This window comes from Oncorhynchus nerka, linkage group LG12, assembly GCF_034236695.1.
Source record: "Oncorhynchus nerka isolate Pitt River linkage group LG12, Oner_Uvic_2.0, whole genome shotgun sequence".
NCBI classification, from domain to species: Eukaryota; Metazoa; Chordata; class Actinopteri; order Salmoniformes; family Salmonidae; genus Oncorhynchus; species Oncorhynchus nerka.
The window spans coordinates 57,919,975-57,934,374 of NC_088407.1; the positions used below are offsets into that span (position 1 = coordinate 57,919,975).

General features: G+C 39.7%; 1 long non-coding RNA gene and 1 pseudogene across 1 annotated transcript; one reads left to right on the forward strand and one right to left on the reverse strand.

Moving 5' to 3' along the window:
• Positions 1–16: 16 nt before the first annotated feature.
• Positions 17–6,181, reverse strand: LOC115138954 (CD276 antigen-like; annotated as a pseudogene).
• Positions 6,182–10,492: 4,311 nt separating this feature from the next.
• Positions 10,493–11,294, forward strand: LOC115138955 (uncharacterized). The gene is made up of 2 exons (XR_003865036.2): positions 10,493–10,830; positions 10,953–11,294. It is a non-coding gene; the product is annotated as an uncharacterized LOC115138955 (long non-coding RNA).
• The last annotated feature ends 3,106 nt before the right edge of the window (positions 11,295–14,400 follow it).

The window sequence follows — 14,400 nt, forward strand, 5'->3', positions numbered from 1 at the left end:
TCAAGTGGCGGTAGGGTCAGTGAGAGACCATACAGTGGTTCATTTAACACCATAGACTTCTATTCCACTGTACACCTGACTCATTTGAAGTAAAAACAAAATTGAAATAAAGTCAATACAACTCCTCTAAAAATGTTAAGACAAATGGATTTGGTTAGGACATTTTCCTGATAAATAATACTTTCTGAACGAACAGCTATGAAGGAAGCAAAGTATGTTTAGCTAAACTAAGAACAGTAATTTCCTTGCCCTTGGAATGTTGATAAGCCTCTTTACAGTCATCAATCGATACCATTATTTTCCCAGTCAGACAATTGGCCTCTATTTGCTTGTACACCCTTTGACTAGCTTAATGAGTGTTAAAGTGCAACATAGTTTCAACCACAACTCTTATGATGGGATAACAAACCACGTGTAGATAAGTGGCCTCCACAATATCTCCACTAAGTGCTTCATAAGTGCCATAATAAAATGACTATGTGTGTACTATATAGGTACAGTAGGCTATGAATAACCGTTGTCACATTCCATTAACATGACATGAAGAGACGGTTGGTCTGAAATGTGAGTGAGTCATACAGGAGCTCCCGAGTGGCCCAGCGGTCTAAGGCACTGCATTTCAGTGCTAGAGGTGTCACTACAGACCCTAGTTCAATTCCAGGCTGTATCACAACTGGCTGTGATTGGGAGTCCCATAGGGTGGTGCACAATTGGCCCAGCGTGGTTAGGGTTTGGCTGAGGTAGGCCGTCATTGTAAAGAAGAATTTGTTCTTAACTGACTTGCTTGGTTAAGTAAAATACAATCACTGTACCTTTTAACTGGATATATTGTACATCTATTGTACATTCACTATAAGAATTCAGTTTTAACAACCTTTACTGAGACGCAGCTAGTCAATGATGCACTTAATCCATACATTTAAATAATAATGTATTATTCCACTTTTTGTCTCTTTCTCTTTTTTTTAAATAAATACATTGGCAACCATTTCTGTGTTTGAGAAGAAACTAAGTAGCACCCACATTTACATGGTAAACTATAAAGTACTATGGCAGTAACTCCTTGGAAAGATACTACGGGCTGTATTGCAAACATTGGCAAGAATCATGTTGACGCCATAGATCCATTCATTATATATTCCTAAATGTCTTGTCTTCTTCTCCGTTATAAAGTACATTAAAAGGCATTTGTGATGACTTTTGAGCCTGATGGTGTTTTGTAGACAGGTGATGGTTTCTCCGATGGCCATGGCACGTAATTTCTCAGTGCTGGCATTAATAGTACAAACAACAGCAGTACAAATGTCACTATAGGAACAAGAATTGTCCATCTCTTCTTGTTGTCTCCAGAAATTCTGCCTTTTTCCACTGACGACCTCTCATTTGCTGTGAACAGAAATTTAGGACATTGTGATTATACTGTATGTATAAACAACTGAACTCTATTTATCTCTCTCCTCTCTCTCTCTCGTTCAGTAAAGAGGCAATGTCAAGTGTTTTTCAAATCCAGGATATTGTCTATGTACCTGAGTGAAGTGTGATCTCTCTCCTGATCTCCTGTCCCAGGGCCTTGTTCTTTAAGACGAAGGTGATGGTCTCGTTGACTTGTCCCTGTAGATTTAATGTACTGAACACAGTGTATAGACCCTGTGTGTCCTCTGAGATGTTTGTGACTGTGTTATTGGTGACATCATCACCGCTGTCATCCAGCCAATGCACTGAGGGTCGCGGGTACCCTCCCTGTGAGGTCAAGAGTAGCTCCACATATCTTGGAGATGCTGTGAACTTCAGGTGTGGCTCAGGGTAGTATGCTGAAATAAGAGGCAATGGACACAGTTTAATGGCATGAAAGAATATACAAGTATCTCAGTAAGCATTATACAGTACATCACAAGGAACCCTAATTAGTGTGTCAAATTACTCATTTTCTAGTACATCAGTAAATTCTCAGTCCACAAAGCAGAAAACCATGTTTAATATGATATCACACCTGCTAATTTCAGGGCAAAGGTTTTCGTCTTACTGCCCAGCAGTGTGCTCACGGAGCAGGTATAGTCTCCTTTGTCCCCCAGGTTGGTACGGTCCAGCCTGAGAGAGGCATTACCCCTCTCCATCTCAGAGTGGTACAGGCTGGTTCTGTTGGTATAGTGACTGCTCTGTCTGTCCAGTTGGTCCTGTCCGTGGTAGAAACTGTGTATCACCTCCAGGCCTCTCTGCCATGTTATCACACTGTTGTCCAGGTCCCAGGCCTTTCCCACAGGGAAGCTGCAGTCTAGGACCACATACTGCCCCACGATGGCAAGTTGAGGCTCACGAGGAACACTGATCTCAAATTCAACTATAGACAGAGGGACACAGACAATCTTACTACCCCATCTAAGAGATGGCATGATTACAGTGACCCTTTCTATTAGATACATGACTCATTACATTAAAGTAGTTAGTCACGATGGACCATAAAATAAGGTATACCATGGAAGTGTCTTACCAGAATAGGATGCCTTGATGATGAGGAGAGAAACAAAACATATTTGAGCGACCCAGGATTTCCAGCTCATGACAGAGTTCACTGTATTTAACCAGTATCAAATTCAAAGTAAGTCCTTCAATGAATCGGTAGCAGTCCAGGAACTGGTGTCTTATAAAGTGTCTTGAAGAATGACTGAACAATTGATCTACGTCATCTACTGTACTTTTCACATTTTCTTCACACCTTGGCTGCACCCTCTGACAGGTTCCATGACGTTCCATTACATTCCTTAAAAGGTAGTGTTTCCTGTATGACTTCTCTTCTCAGTTATTGCCGTAAATCAAGATCCAACCCCATTATATTTTGATCCTAATTTTTTTTTTTTTACAGCCCCCAACAGAGACGCGTCCATTATTGTAAAAACTATTAAGAATTCTCTGTTGTGCAGACATACAGTTGAAGTCAGAAGATTACATACACTTAGGTTGGAGTCATTAAAACTCATATTTCAACCACACCACAAATTTCCTGTTAACAAACTATAGTTTGGCAAGTCGGTTAGGACATCTACTTTGTGCATGACACAAGTAATTTTTCCAACAATTGTTAACAGACAAATAATTTTACTTATAATTCACTGTATCACAATTCCAGTGGGTCAGAAGTTTTCATACAACACAAAGTTGACTGTGCCTTCAAACAGCTTGGAAAATTCCAGAAGATGACGTCATGGCTTTAGGAGCTTCTGAAAGGATAATTGACATAATTTGAGTCAATTTGAGGTGTACCTGTGGATGTATTTCAAGGCCTACCTTCAAACTCAGTGCATCTTTGCCTGACATCATGGGAAAATCAAAAGAAATCAGAAAGAAAATTGTAGACCTCCACAAGTTTGGTTCATCCTTGGGAGCAATTTCCAAAGGCATGAAGGTACCACGTTCATCTGTACAAACAATAGTACGCAAGTATAAACACCATGGGAACACGCAGCCGACATACCGCTCAGGAAGGAAAGGCGTTCTGTCTCCTAGAAATGAACGTACTTTGGTGCGAGAAGTGCAAATCAATCCCAGAACAACAGCAAAGGACCTCGTGAAGATTCTGGAGGAAACAGATACAAAAGTATCTATATCCACAGTAAAACGAGTCCTATATCGACATAACCTGAAAGGCCGCTCAGCAAGGAAGAAGCCACTGCTCCAAAACCGCCATAAAAAATACAGACTACGATTTTCAACTGCACATGGGGACAATGATCATACTTTTTTTTTTGAGAAATGTCCTCTGGTCTGATGAAACAAAAATAGAACTGTTTGGCCATAATGACCATCGTTATGTTTGGAGGAAAAAGGGGGAGTCTTGCAAGCCAAAGAACACCATCCCAACTGTGAAGCACGGGGGTGGCACCAAGCATACTTTCAAAGTTGTGGTAAAATGGCTTAAGGCAAACAAAGTCAAGGTATTGGAGTGGACATCACAAAGCCCTGACCTCAATCCTATAGAAAATGTGTGTGCAAAACTAAAAAAGTGTAGGCGAGCAAGGAGGCCTACTAACCTGACTCAGTTACACCAGCTCTGTCAGGAGGAATGAGCCAAGATTCACCCAACTTATTGTGGGAAGCTTGTGGAAGGCTACCCGAAACATTTGATCCAAGTTCAACAATTTAAAGGCAATGCTACCAAATACTAATTTAGAGCATGTAAACTTCTGACCCACTGAGAATGTGATGAAAGAAATAACAGCTGAAATAAATAATTCTCTCTAATATTATTCTGACATTTCACATTCTTAAAATAAAGTGGTGTTCCTAATTGACCTAAGACAGGGAATTTTTACTAGGATTAAATGTCAGGAATTGTGAAAATCTGAGTTCAAATGTGCTTGGCTAAGGTGTATGTAAACTTCCGACTTCAACTGTACACCTATTCATGCCGGAACAGGTTTCTTTCCTTCGAACTAGACACACACACCCTCCCAGTTTTGTTGGCAGCTCAGTAACCATGACAAATAAACATCTGGCCTTGCAACTCAACATAAATTAGCTTTGTACCACTAAATACCCAGGAGACAAATGCAATATGAACAGCATATTGGCTACAGTTGAAGTCGGAAGTTTACATACATTTAGGTTGGAGTCATTAAAACTTGTTTTTCAACCACTCCACAAATTTCTTGTTAACCAACTATCGTTTTGGCAAGTCGGTTAGGACATCTACTTTGTGCATGACACAAGTAATTTTTCCAACAATTGTTTACAGACAGATTATTTCACTTGTACTTCACTGTATCACAATTCCAGTGGGTCAGAAGTTTACATACACTAAGTTGACTGTGCCTTTAAACAGCTTGGAAAATTCCAGAAAATTATGTCATGGCTTTTGAAGCTTCTGATAGGCTAATTGACATTATTTGAGTCAATTGGAGGTGGATGTATTTCAAGGCCTGCCTTCAAACTCAGTGCGTCTTTGCTTGACATCATGGGAAAATATAAAGAAATCAGCCAAGACCTCAGAAAAGTAATTGGAGACCTCCACAAGTCTGGTTCATCATTGGGAGCAATTTCCAAATGCCTGAAGGTACCATGTTCATCTGTACAAACAATAGTACGCAAGTATAAACACCATGGGACCACGCAGCCATCATACCGCTCAGGAAGGAGACGCGTTCTGTCTCCTAGAGATGAACGTACTTTGGTGCAAAAGGTGCAAATCAATCCCAGAACAACAGCAAATGACCTTGTGAAGATGCTGGAGGAAACAGATACAAAAGTATCTATATCCACAGTAAAATAAGTCCTATATCGACATAGGCCGCTCAGCAAGGAAGAAGCCACTGCTCCAAAACCACCATAAAAAAGCCAGACTACGGTTTGAGCAGAGCTGAAAAAGTGTGTGTGAGCAAGGAGGCCTACAATCCTGACTCAGTTACACCAGCTCTGTCAGGAGGAATGGGCCAAAATTCACCCAACTTATTGTAGGAAGCTTGTGGAAGGCTACCCGAAACGTTTGACCCAAGTTAAACAATTTAAAGGCAATGCTACCAAATATTAATTGAGTGTATGTAAACTTCTGACCCACTGGGAATGTCATGGAATAAATAAAAGCTGAAATAAATCATTCTCGCTACAATTATTCTGACATTTCACATTCTTAAAATATAGTGGTGATCCTAATTGACCTAAGACAGGGATTTTTTACTAGGATTCAGGAATTGTGAAAAACTGAGTTTAAATGTATTTGGCTAAGTTGTATGTAAACTTCCGACTTCAACTGTATATGAATTTAAATCCAACTAAGAGCAAGTGGACAAGTAACAGCTTGGACTGACGAAACATGTTTGACATTAAGCATACTGACATATACCATTGTCAATCTCAATTTCATCTTCTGCTTCAGTTATGTTGAGTCAACACATAGATTTGTCAAAGACTCAGAACACATACAACTTTGTTTAGAAAACATTACGGTATTATGACTCATCACCTGTGACACCAGCACATGACAAAATCATGTGAACCAAGACATGCTGAAAATAAAATGCAATTCTGGGTAATACCTTGAAGCAGGAGTTTTTGGTTGATACTGTAGGACCCTTTCAGCTGCTCAATAAATAACATTTAGCATCGATTCCATGGGATTCTTCTCTCTTTTTTTATCTAAAAATTACAGTTAACAGTGAATGAGTTGAGAGTCCACTCCCTCCTACCACCAGTAATCAGATACAACTGGATACAATGTGCACCCATGGCAACACATTTAGATAAGAATGTGAACAGACTAGCTAGCCTGGTTCCAGATCTGTTTGTTCTCTTCCCAATGCCATTGGTTTCATTGTCAAGCCAATCACCATCCTCTATTCTTCATTGTTTGGTTTGAAAAAAACTATAAAATAATACAACAGTTACTCATACTGTAGGAAGAATATTGCAGACAGTGTAAAATTATATAAAGCCATTAAATACATGAATGAATCCATTCAGAAATGTGTTCCCTTTTTCTGCTTTATGAAGTGCAGTAGATGTTTTTAGTTTGAAAGGCGATAATTTTTTTATGGTCCAAAATATGTTTTCCTCCGTGGTAAGAGAACATCAGTAGGTCCAGCAGCCATCACAGCAATCATTATGGTCAGTGCAACTACAATATTATAGCAGTTTCAACAAACTTCTAAACCTACTTACAAGAGACAGAGCTAATCTGAGATGCAACTAATCCACAGAATTAGGGATTTGTTATACGAATAAATAACTTTATTTTACATTTACAGTACATACAGAAAGTTATGCAGAGATGGTTGTCCTTCTGGAAGGTTCTGCCATATCCACAGAGGAACTCAGGAACTCTGTCAGAGTGACCATTGGGTTCTTGGTCACCTCCCTGACCAAGGCCCTTTTCCCCGATTGCTCAGTTTGGCTGGTCAGACAACTCTAGGAAGAGTCTTGGTGGATCCAAACTTTTTCCTTTTAAGAATGATGAAGTCCACTGTGTTCTTGGGGACCTTCAATGCTGCACACATTTTTTAGTACCCTTCCCCAGATCTGTGCATCGAACAAAATCCTGCCTCGGAGCTCTACGGACAATTCCTTCGACCTCATGGCTTGGTTTTTGCCCAAACATGCACTGTCAACTGTGGGACCTTATATTAAAAAATATTCATTTATACTTTTATTTAACTAGGCAAGTCAGTTAAAAACATATTCTTAATTACAATGACGGCCTTTCAGGGAACAGTGGGTTAACTGCCTTGTTCATGGGCAGAACAACAGATTCTACCTTGTCAGCTCAGGGATTCAATCCAGCAACCTTTTGGTTACTGGTCCAATGCTCTAACCACTAAGCTATCTGCTGCCCCACATATAGACAGGTGTGTGACCGGATTGTCAAGGCACAGACCTGGGAAAGGGTACCAAACAATTTCTGCAGCATTAAAGTTCCCCAAGAACACAGTGGCCTCCATCATTCTTAAATGGAAGAAGTTTGGAACAACCAAACCTCCTTGAGTGGCCCAGCCAGAGCCCGGAATTGAGGCTCTAATGTGCCAAATGTGCTTTAACAAAGTCCTGAGTAAAGGGTCTGAATACTTATGAAAATGTGATATTTCAGTTTTTTATTTTGAATACATTTGCAAAAATGCCCACTAAATACCTGCTTTTGCTTTGTCATTGTGGGGTATTGTGTGTAGATTGATGAGGGGGGAAAAACAATTGAATCAATTTTAGAATAAGGCCGTAACGTAATAAAATGTGGAAAACGTCAAGGGGTCTGAATACTTTCCGAATGCACTGTATATATACAGTATCTGTCAAAAGTTTGGACACACCTACTCATTCAAGGGTTTTTCTTTATTTGTACTATTTTCTACATTGTCGAATAATAGTGAAGACATCAAAACTATGAAAGAACACATATGGAATCATGTTGTAACCAAAAAAAGTGTTAAACAAATCAAAATATATATTTTATATTTGAGATTCTTCAGACTAGCCACCCTCTGCCTTGATGACAGCCTTGCACACACTTGCCATTCTCTCAACCAGCTTCATGAGGTAGTCACCTGGAATGCAATTCAATTAACAGGTGTACCTTGTTAAAAAGTTCATTTGAATTTCTTTCCTTCTTAATGCATTTGAGGCAATCAGTTGTGTTGTGACAAGGTAGGGGTGGTATACAGAAGATAGCCCTATTTGGTAAAAGACCAAGTCCATATTATGGCAAGAACAGCTCAAATAAGCAAAGAGAAAATACAGTCCATCATTACTTTAAGACATGAAGGTCAGTCAATCAGGAACATTTCAAGTGCCGTCGCAAAAAAACATAAAGAGCTATGATGAAACTGGCTCTCATGAGGACCGCCACAGGAAAGGAAGACCCAGAGTTACCTCTGCTGTAGAGGATAAGTTCATTAGAGTTACCAGCCTCAGAAATTGCAGCCCAAATAAATGCTTCACAGAGTTCAAGTAACAAACACATCTCAACATCAACTGTTCAGAAGAGACTGTGTGAATCAGGCCTTCATGGTCGAATTGCTGCAAACAATCCACTACTAAAGTACACCAATAATAAGAAGAGACTTGCTTGGGCCAGGAAACACAAGCAAAGGACATTAGGCCGCTGGAAATCTGTCCAAATGTGAAATTTTTGGTTCCAACCGCTGTGTCTTTGTGAGATGCAGAGTATGTGAACGAATGATCTCTGCATGTGTGGTTCCCACCGTGAAGCATGGAGGAGGAGGTGTGATGGTGTGAGGGTGCTTGGTTGGTGACAGTGTCTGTGATTTATTTAGAATTCAAGGCACACTTAACCAGCATGGCTACAGCATTCTGCAGCGATACGCCATCCCTTCTGCTTTCCACTTAGTGGGACTATCATTTGTTTTTCAACAGGACAATGACCCAAAACACACCTCCTGTGTAGGGGCTATTTGACCAAGAAGGAGAGTGATGGATTGCTGCATCAGAAAACTTGGCCTCCATAATCACTCAACCTCAACCCAATTGAGATGGTTTGGGATGAGATGGAATGGAAAACAAAATTTTATTTAAAAAGTGAATGCAACTCTCTTAATTTCTTTAACACCAGTAATGTATTGTGTTGAATTTTCCTCAATGTGTGTCAGTTTTGATTTTCATATGTGGAACAGTTCCATTTCAATAATAACGTTTTAGTTTTATTTGTATCATTTTTCGTAAAATGTTTATGATTAACCAATGGTTTCACGTGATTAATCATAAACATTTTAGTAAAAATGATACAAATATAAAAGTTCAAATTCAACTACTGTAAAAGCACTAGCCTCTGCCATAAGGACACATTGATACACTGTGATCATTGGCTAAACAGCCTAAATGAGTGCATGGAACTCTGAGATGGTCAATGCAGCTGTTGGCCTAAAACTTTTATTGTCAAATAAGTAAAAATAGCACACATGAAGCCGACAAAATGAAATATACTGATTAAAATTCTGGTTATTTCAATCACATTCATCTCTCTACTCAGCCTGTCTTCCTCCCTCTTGACTTGAGTTATCACTAGCAACATTTAAACATTGTATCAACTAGCCTATTCCGGCCCAAGAGTTTCCTGCGCCAGTGAGCTACGGACAGACAGCTGCTTTTGCTCAAGGGAAAGAAATGTATTTTATGACCTTTCACTATATATGTGTAACCGATGTGAAATGGCTAGCTAGCTAGCGATGGTGCGCGCTAATGGAGTTTCAATCGGGTGACATCACTCTGTCTTCGAGGGTGACTGTGGTCGATGTGTGCAGAGGGTCCCTTGTTCGAGCCCAGGTAGGGGCGTGGAGAGGGAAGGAAGCATTGATACAAATGAAACAATCAGAGAGCAAACAGTTCACATGAAACAAAGTGATGAACATTCGAAAATAGTTCGAGACAACAGAGAGTATATGAGAGCAGTTGTAGGGTCATTGCGTTACACTGCATACCAGGGACTTTCACAGAGAGGAGACTTAGCGTTACACTGCATACCAGGGACTTTCACAGAGAGGAGACTTAGCGTTACACTGCATACCAGGGACTTTCACAGAGAGGAGACTTAGCGTTACACTGCATACCATGGACTTTCACAGAGAGGAGACTTAGCGTTACACTGCATACCAGGGACTTTAACAGAGAAGAGACATAGAAAACGACACGACTGTCAACCAGGGAAACTTCCTTGACCTTTTACATGTCATAGGCAAACTCGACAAAACAGTTGCACAGAAAATATCAGATAATTCTAGAAATGCTAAGTACACGCATCATGATATACAGAGTGAAATACTAGACATTATGGCAAATACGATTAGGGATCAGATAAGTGGTGAAATACAAGATGCTAAGCTATTTGCATTGATGGTAGATGAGAGTAAGGACCTCAGGAATTTCTTCATTTCACTCCAGTTGATGGATTACATCCCGAGTCGTTTTTCGCTACGATCAAAGAGACTCTTAGTAAATGTAACATTGATCACACTGCGCTGTCATATTCGGCGTTCACAACGGGGCCCAGGAGAAAGTCAGAGAAGAGGTCCCTCAGGCAATCTACATTCATTGCCACGCACACGTCTCAATCTTGTTTTGGTGGACTGTGTCAGAAACGTGAAGCCAGCGGGAGATTTTGTTGTCACACGTATCTGTCACACTGTCAGTAACCTCCGTGTCATGTGAGCGCAGTTTTCCCTGCATGCGGCATGTAAAAACCTACCTGAGAAACAGAATGGCAGACCCTCCACTCAGCAACCTTGCCTGCCTGTCCATACACGCAGAAAGAACAAAGGCCATGGATGTCCAGAAATTTATAGGCTCATTTGCACTGAACCACAACAACAGACGCATCATCCTTCTATAAAACAACACTTGGTGAGTAACTGATTCATTTATTATAAATATGCCATAGGATAAATTATTATGTGGTATTAAGTTGGGAAATTCTGTATATTCTGCGCCTGTCCTAGCCACATCTATTATTATGAATTTGCCAGAGCCGCGCCTGTCCGGTGGCGGGATCATGATTCAATCACGCTGATCTGGATCTGGATGGAACAAGAAGACGCATGCGTTTTGTCATGTATTTGTCATGTATTACATGTATTTTTGTAATATAAATATAATCACTAAGATTGTGATAGCCAGTTCGTTTTACAAGTGTGTGCACAGTTAATAGGCGTAGGTTAAATGCATTGCACTTCTCGTTGTGGCTGCGCTTTGGATATTATTAATTTCATTTTGGACGTTGTGATAGCCATTTCATCCGAAACATTATTACCAATGCACAGTTGTCTGATTATGCATATGGAATAAATGCACTTCTTGTTGTTGTCGCATTTTGGATGTATTGTGTTGTTATTGCTGAAAGACTTCAGTGCATGGGCGCTGTCAGATGCTGAAGTATATCACCTTTACACGTATTAGGTTTATAGCTATTTTGGTGAATATTCTTTGGCCAAATTCAATTAAAAACTACATTTATATCGAATGTGCTGTGTGCCATTTCTGCTTTTATTGAAAAAAACGACAACTTCCTTATAACTCTGAAGTCATGAAAATCAACTCTTTTTTTAGCACCCCCAAGTATTGGTTATGTGCACTGTTCCTGTAAAACTAAATTGAATAACGTTGTTTTTAAATAACTTTGAGTGAACCAGGATTTCCAGCTCATGGCAGAGTTTACTGTATTCAGCCAGCAATAGTACAAAATCAAGTAAGTCCTTCAATGAGGAATGTTTTGTATATATAGAGGAATGAAACACCTACTGATCTACTATTCACCCTTTGTTACTCCACCTAGCCCTGGCTCCTCACAGAGGCTAGACGTGCCCGATGACGCACAACGTCAGTGAAGCAAGGACGTTCCCAAGACGTTGTTTTCCATAATATTCCTGACACTCCTTTTCGAGGCACAAAGCAGTAGTTATTTTAGTATCTTCTACAGTATGGCCTGCATATCACCATTGTAAATAAGGATCCACACATTATGTTTTGATCATATAAAGGCAATAGACAGATCCAGCCGCTCACATAAATTCAATCCATTATTCCTCAAGGATTCCCTTTGCAGACATACACTTTCATGTATGAGTATTAGAGTTGTACAAACTGTCAGACACATCCTCTGATAGGAGTTGATCTAAAAAGAATCCTCTACAAAGGTAACATATTGTTTGACCCATTACCCAGGTGACAAAAACTTTTGAAATTCCAATATAAATAATGTATTATATAAACTCAAAATAATATCAATACTAAAATATACATTGTATACGTACAGTGATCTCCAAAAGCATTGGGACAGTAACCAAGTTTCCATCCAACCATTTCTTGCAGATGAAGCATTAAAAAAGTCACGACCGGACTGATGGAAACAGGATTTACCGGTACAATTTTATCAATGCCGACAGACAATTTGGTTGTTCCACATAATGGAATCTTTTTTTGTGAGTAAAATTAATTATGCGAGAAATGTCAGTGGAAACTCCTTTATGCACAAATGTTGATATAATTACCATTATATCAAAGTAAACTTGGAGCCACGTGGTGATACACTATATATACAAACGTATGTGGACACCTCTTCAAATGAGTGGATTCGGCGATACACATTTTTGTTGTTGTTTTGACTCTGTACTTCAAGTCTTGCCATATATTCTCAGGTAGATTTAAGTCAACACTGTAACCCGATCACTCAGTAACATTCACTGTCTTCTTGGTAAGCAACTTCCGTGTAGATTTGACCTTGTGTTTCAGGTTATTGTCCGGCTGAAATGTGAATTCATCTCCCAGTGTCTGGTGGAAAGCAGACTGAACCACTCCTTGCTGTCCCCAGTCCACCTGGCCATGCTGCTGCTCCAGTTTCAACTGTTCTGCCTTACTATTATTCAACCATGCTGGTCATTTATGAACATTTGAACATCTTGGCCACCTTCTGTTATAATCTCCACCCGGCACAGCCAGAAGAGGACTGGCCACCCCACATATGCTCTCTCTAATTCTCTCTTTCTTTCTCTCTCTCGGAGGACCTGAGCCCTAGGACCGTGCCCCAGGACTACCTGACATGATGACTCCTTGCTGTCCCCAGTCCACCTGACTGTGCTGCTGCTCCAGTTTCAACTGTTCTGCCTTATTATTATTCGACCATGCTGGTCATTTATGAATATTTGAACATCTTGGCCATGTTCTGTTATAATCTCCACCCGGCACAGCCAGAAGAGGACTGGCCACCCCACATAGCCTGGTTCCTCTCTAGGTTTCTTCCTAGGTTTTGGCCTTTCTAGGGAGTTTTTCCTAGCCACCGTGCTTCTACACCTGCATTGCTTGCTGTTTGGGGTTTTAGGCTGGGTTTCTGTACAGCACTTTGAGATATCAGCTGATGTACGAAGGGCTATATAAATACATTTGATTTGATTTTGATTTGATTTGATATGCTTGAAAATATTGAGTGGTACTCAGTAATTTGTTGTATTGGATTTGTCCCAAGCATAACACTTTGTATACAGGACAAAAAGTGAATTGCTTTGCAACTTTTTTGCAGTATTACTTTAGTACCTTACAGCAAAAAGGATGCATGTTTTTGAATATTTGTATTTTGTACCGGCTTCCTTATTTTCACTCTGTCAATTAAGCTAGTATTGTGGAGTAAATACAATGTTGTTGATACATCCTCAGCTTTCTCCTATCGCAGCCATTCAACTCTGTAACTGTTTTAAAGTCACCATTTGCCTCAGGGGGAAATCCCTGAGTGGTTTCCTTCCTCTCCAGCAACTGAGTTCAGAAGGACACCTGTTTCTTTATAATGACTGGGTGTATTGATACACTATCCAAAGTCTAATTAATAACTTCATCGTGCTCAAAGGGATATTCAATGTCTGATTTTTAAAATGTTTACCCATCTACCAATAGCTGCCCTTCTTTGTGAGACATTGGGAAACCTTTGTCTTTGTAGTTGAATCTGTGTTTGAAGTTCACTGCTCGACTGAGGGATCTTACAGATAATTGTATGTCTGGGTTACAGAGATGAGGTAGTCAAAAAAAAATCACGATAAACACTATTATATCACACAGAGGGAGTCCATGAAACCTACTGTGACTTTGTAAGCACATTTTCACTACTGAACTTATTTAGGCTTGCCATAACAAAGGCATTTTTTTTATTTTTTTTTATTTCACCTTTATTTAACCAGGTAAGCAAGTTGAGAACAAGTTCTCATTTACAATTGCGACCTGGCCAAGATAAAGCAAAGCAGTTCGACACATACAACGACACAGAGTTACACATGGAGTAAAACAAACATACAGTCAATAATACAGTAAAAAAAAAAAAAAAAAAAAAAAAAAAACAAGTCTATATACAATGTGAGAAAATTAGGTGAGAAGGGAGGTAAAGGCAAAAAAGGCCATGGTGGCAAAGTAAATACAATATAGCAAGTAAAACAC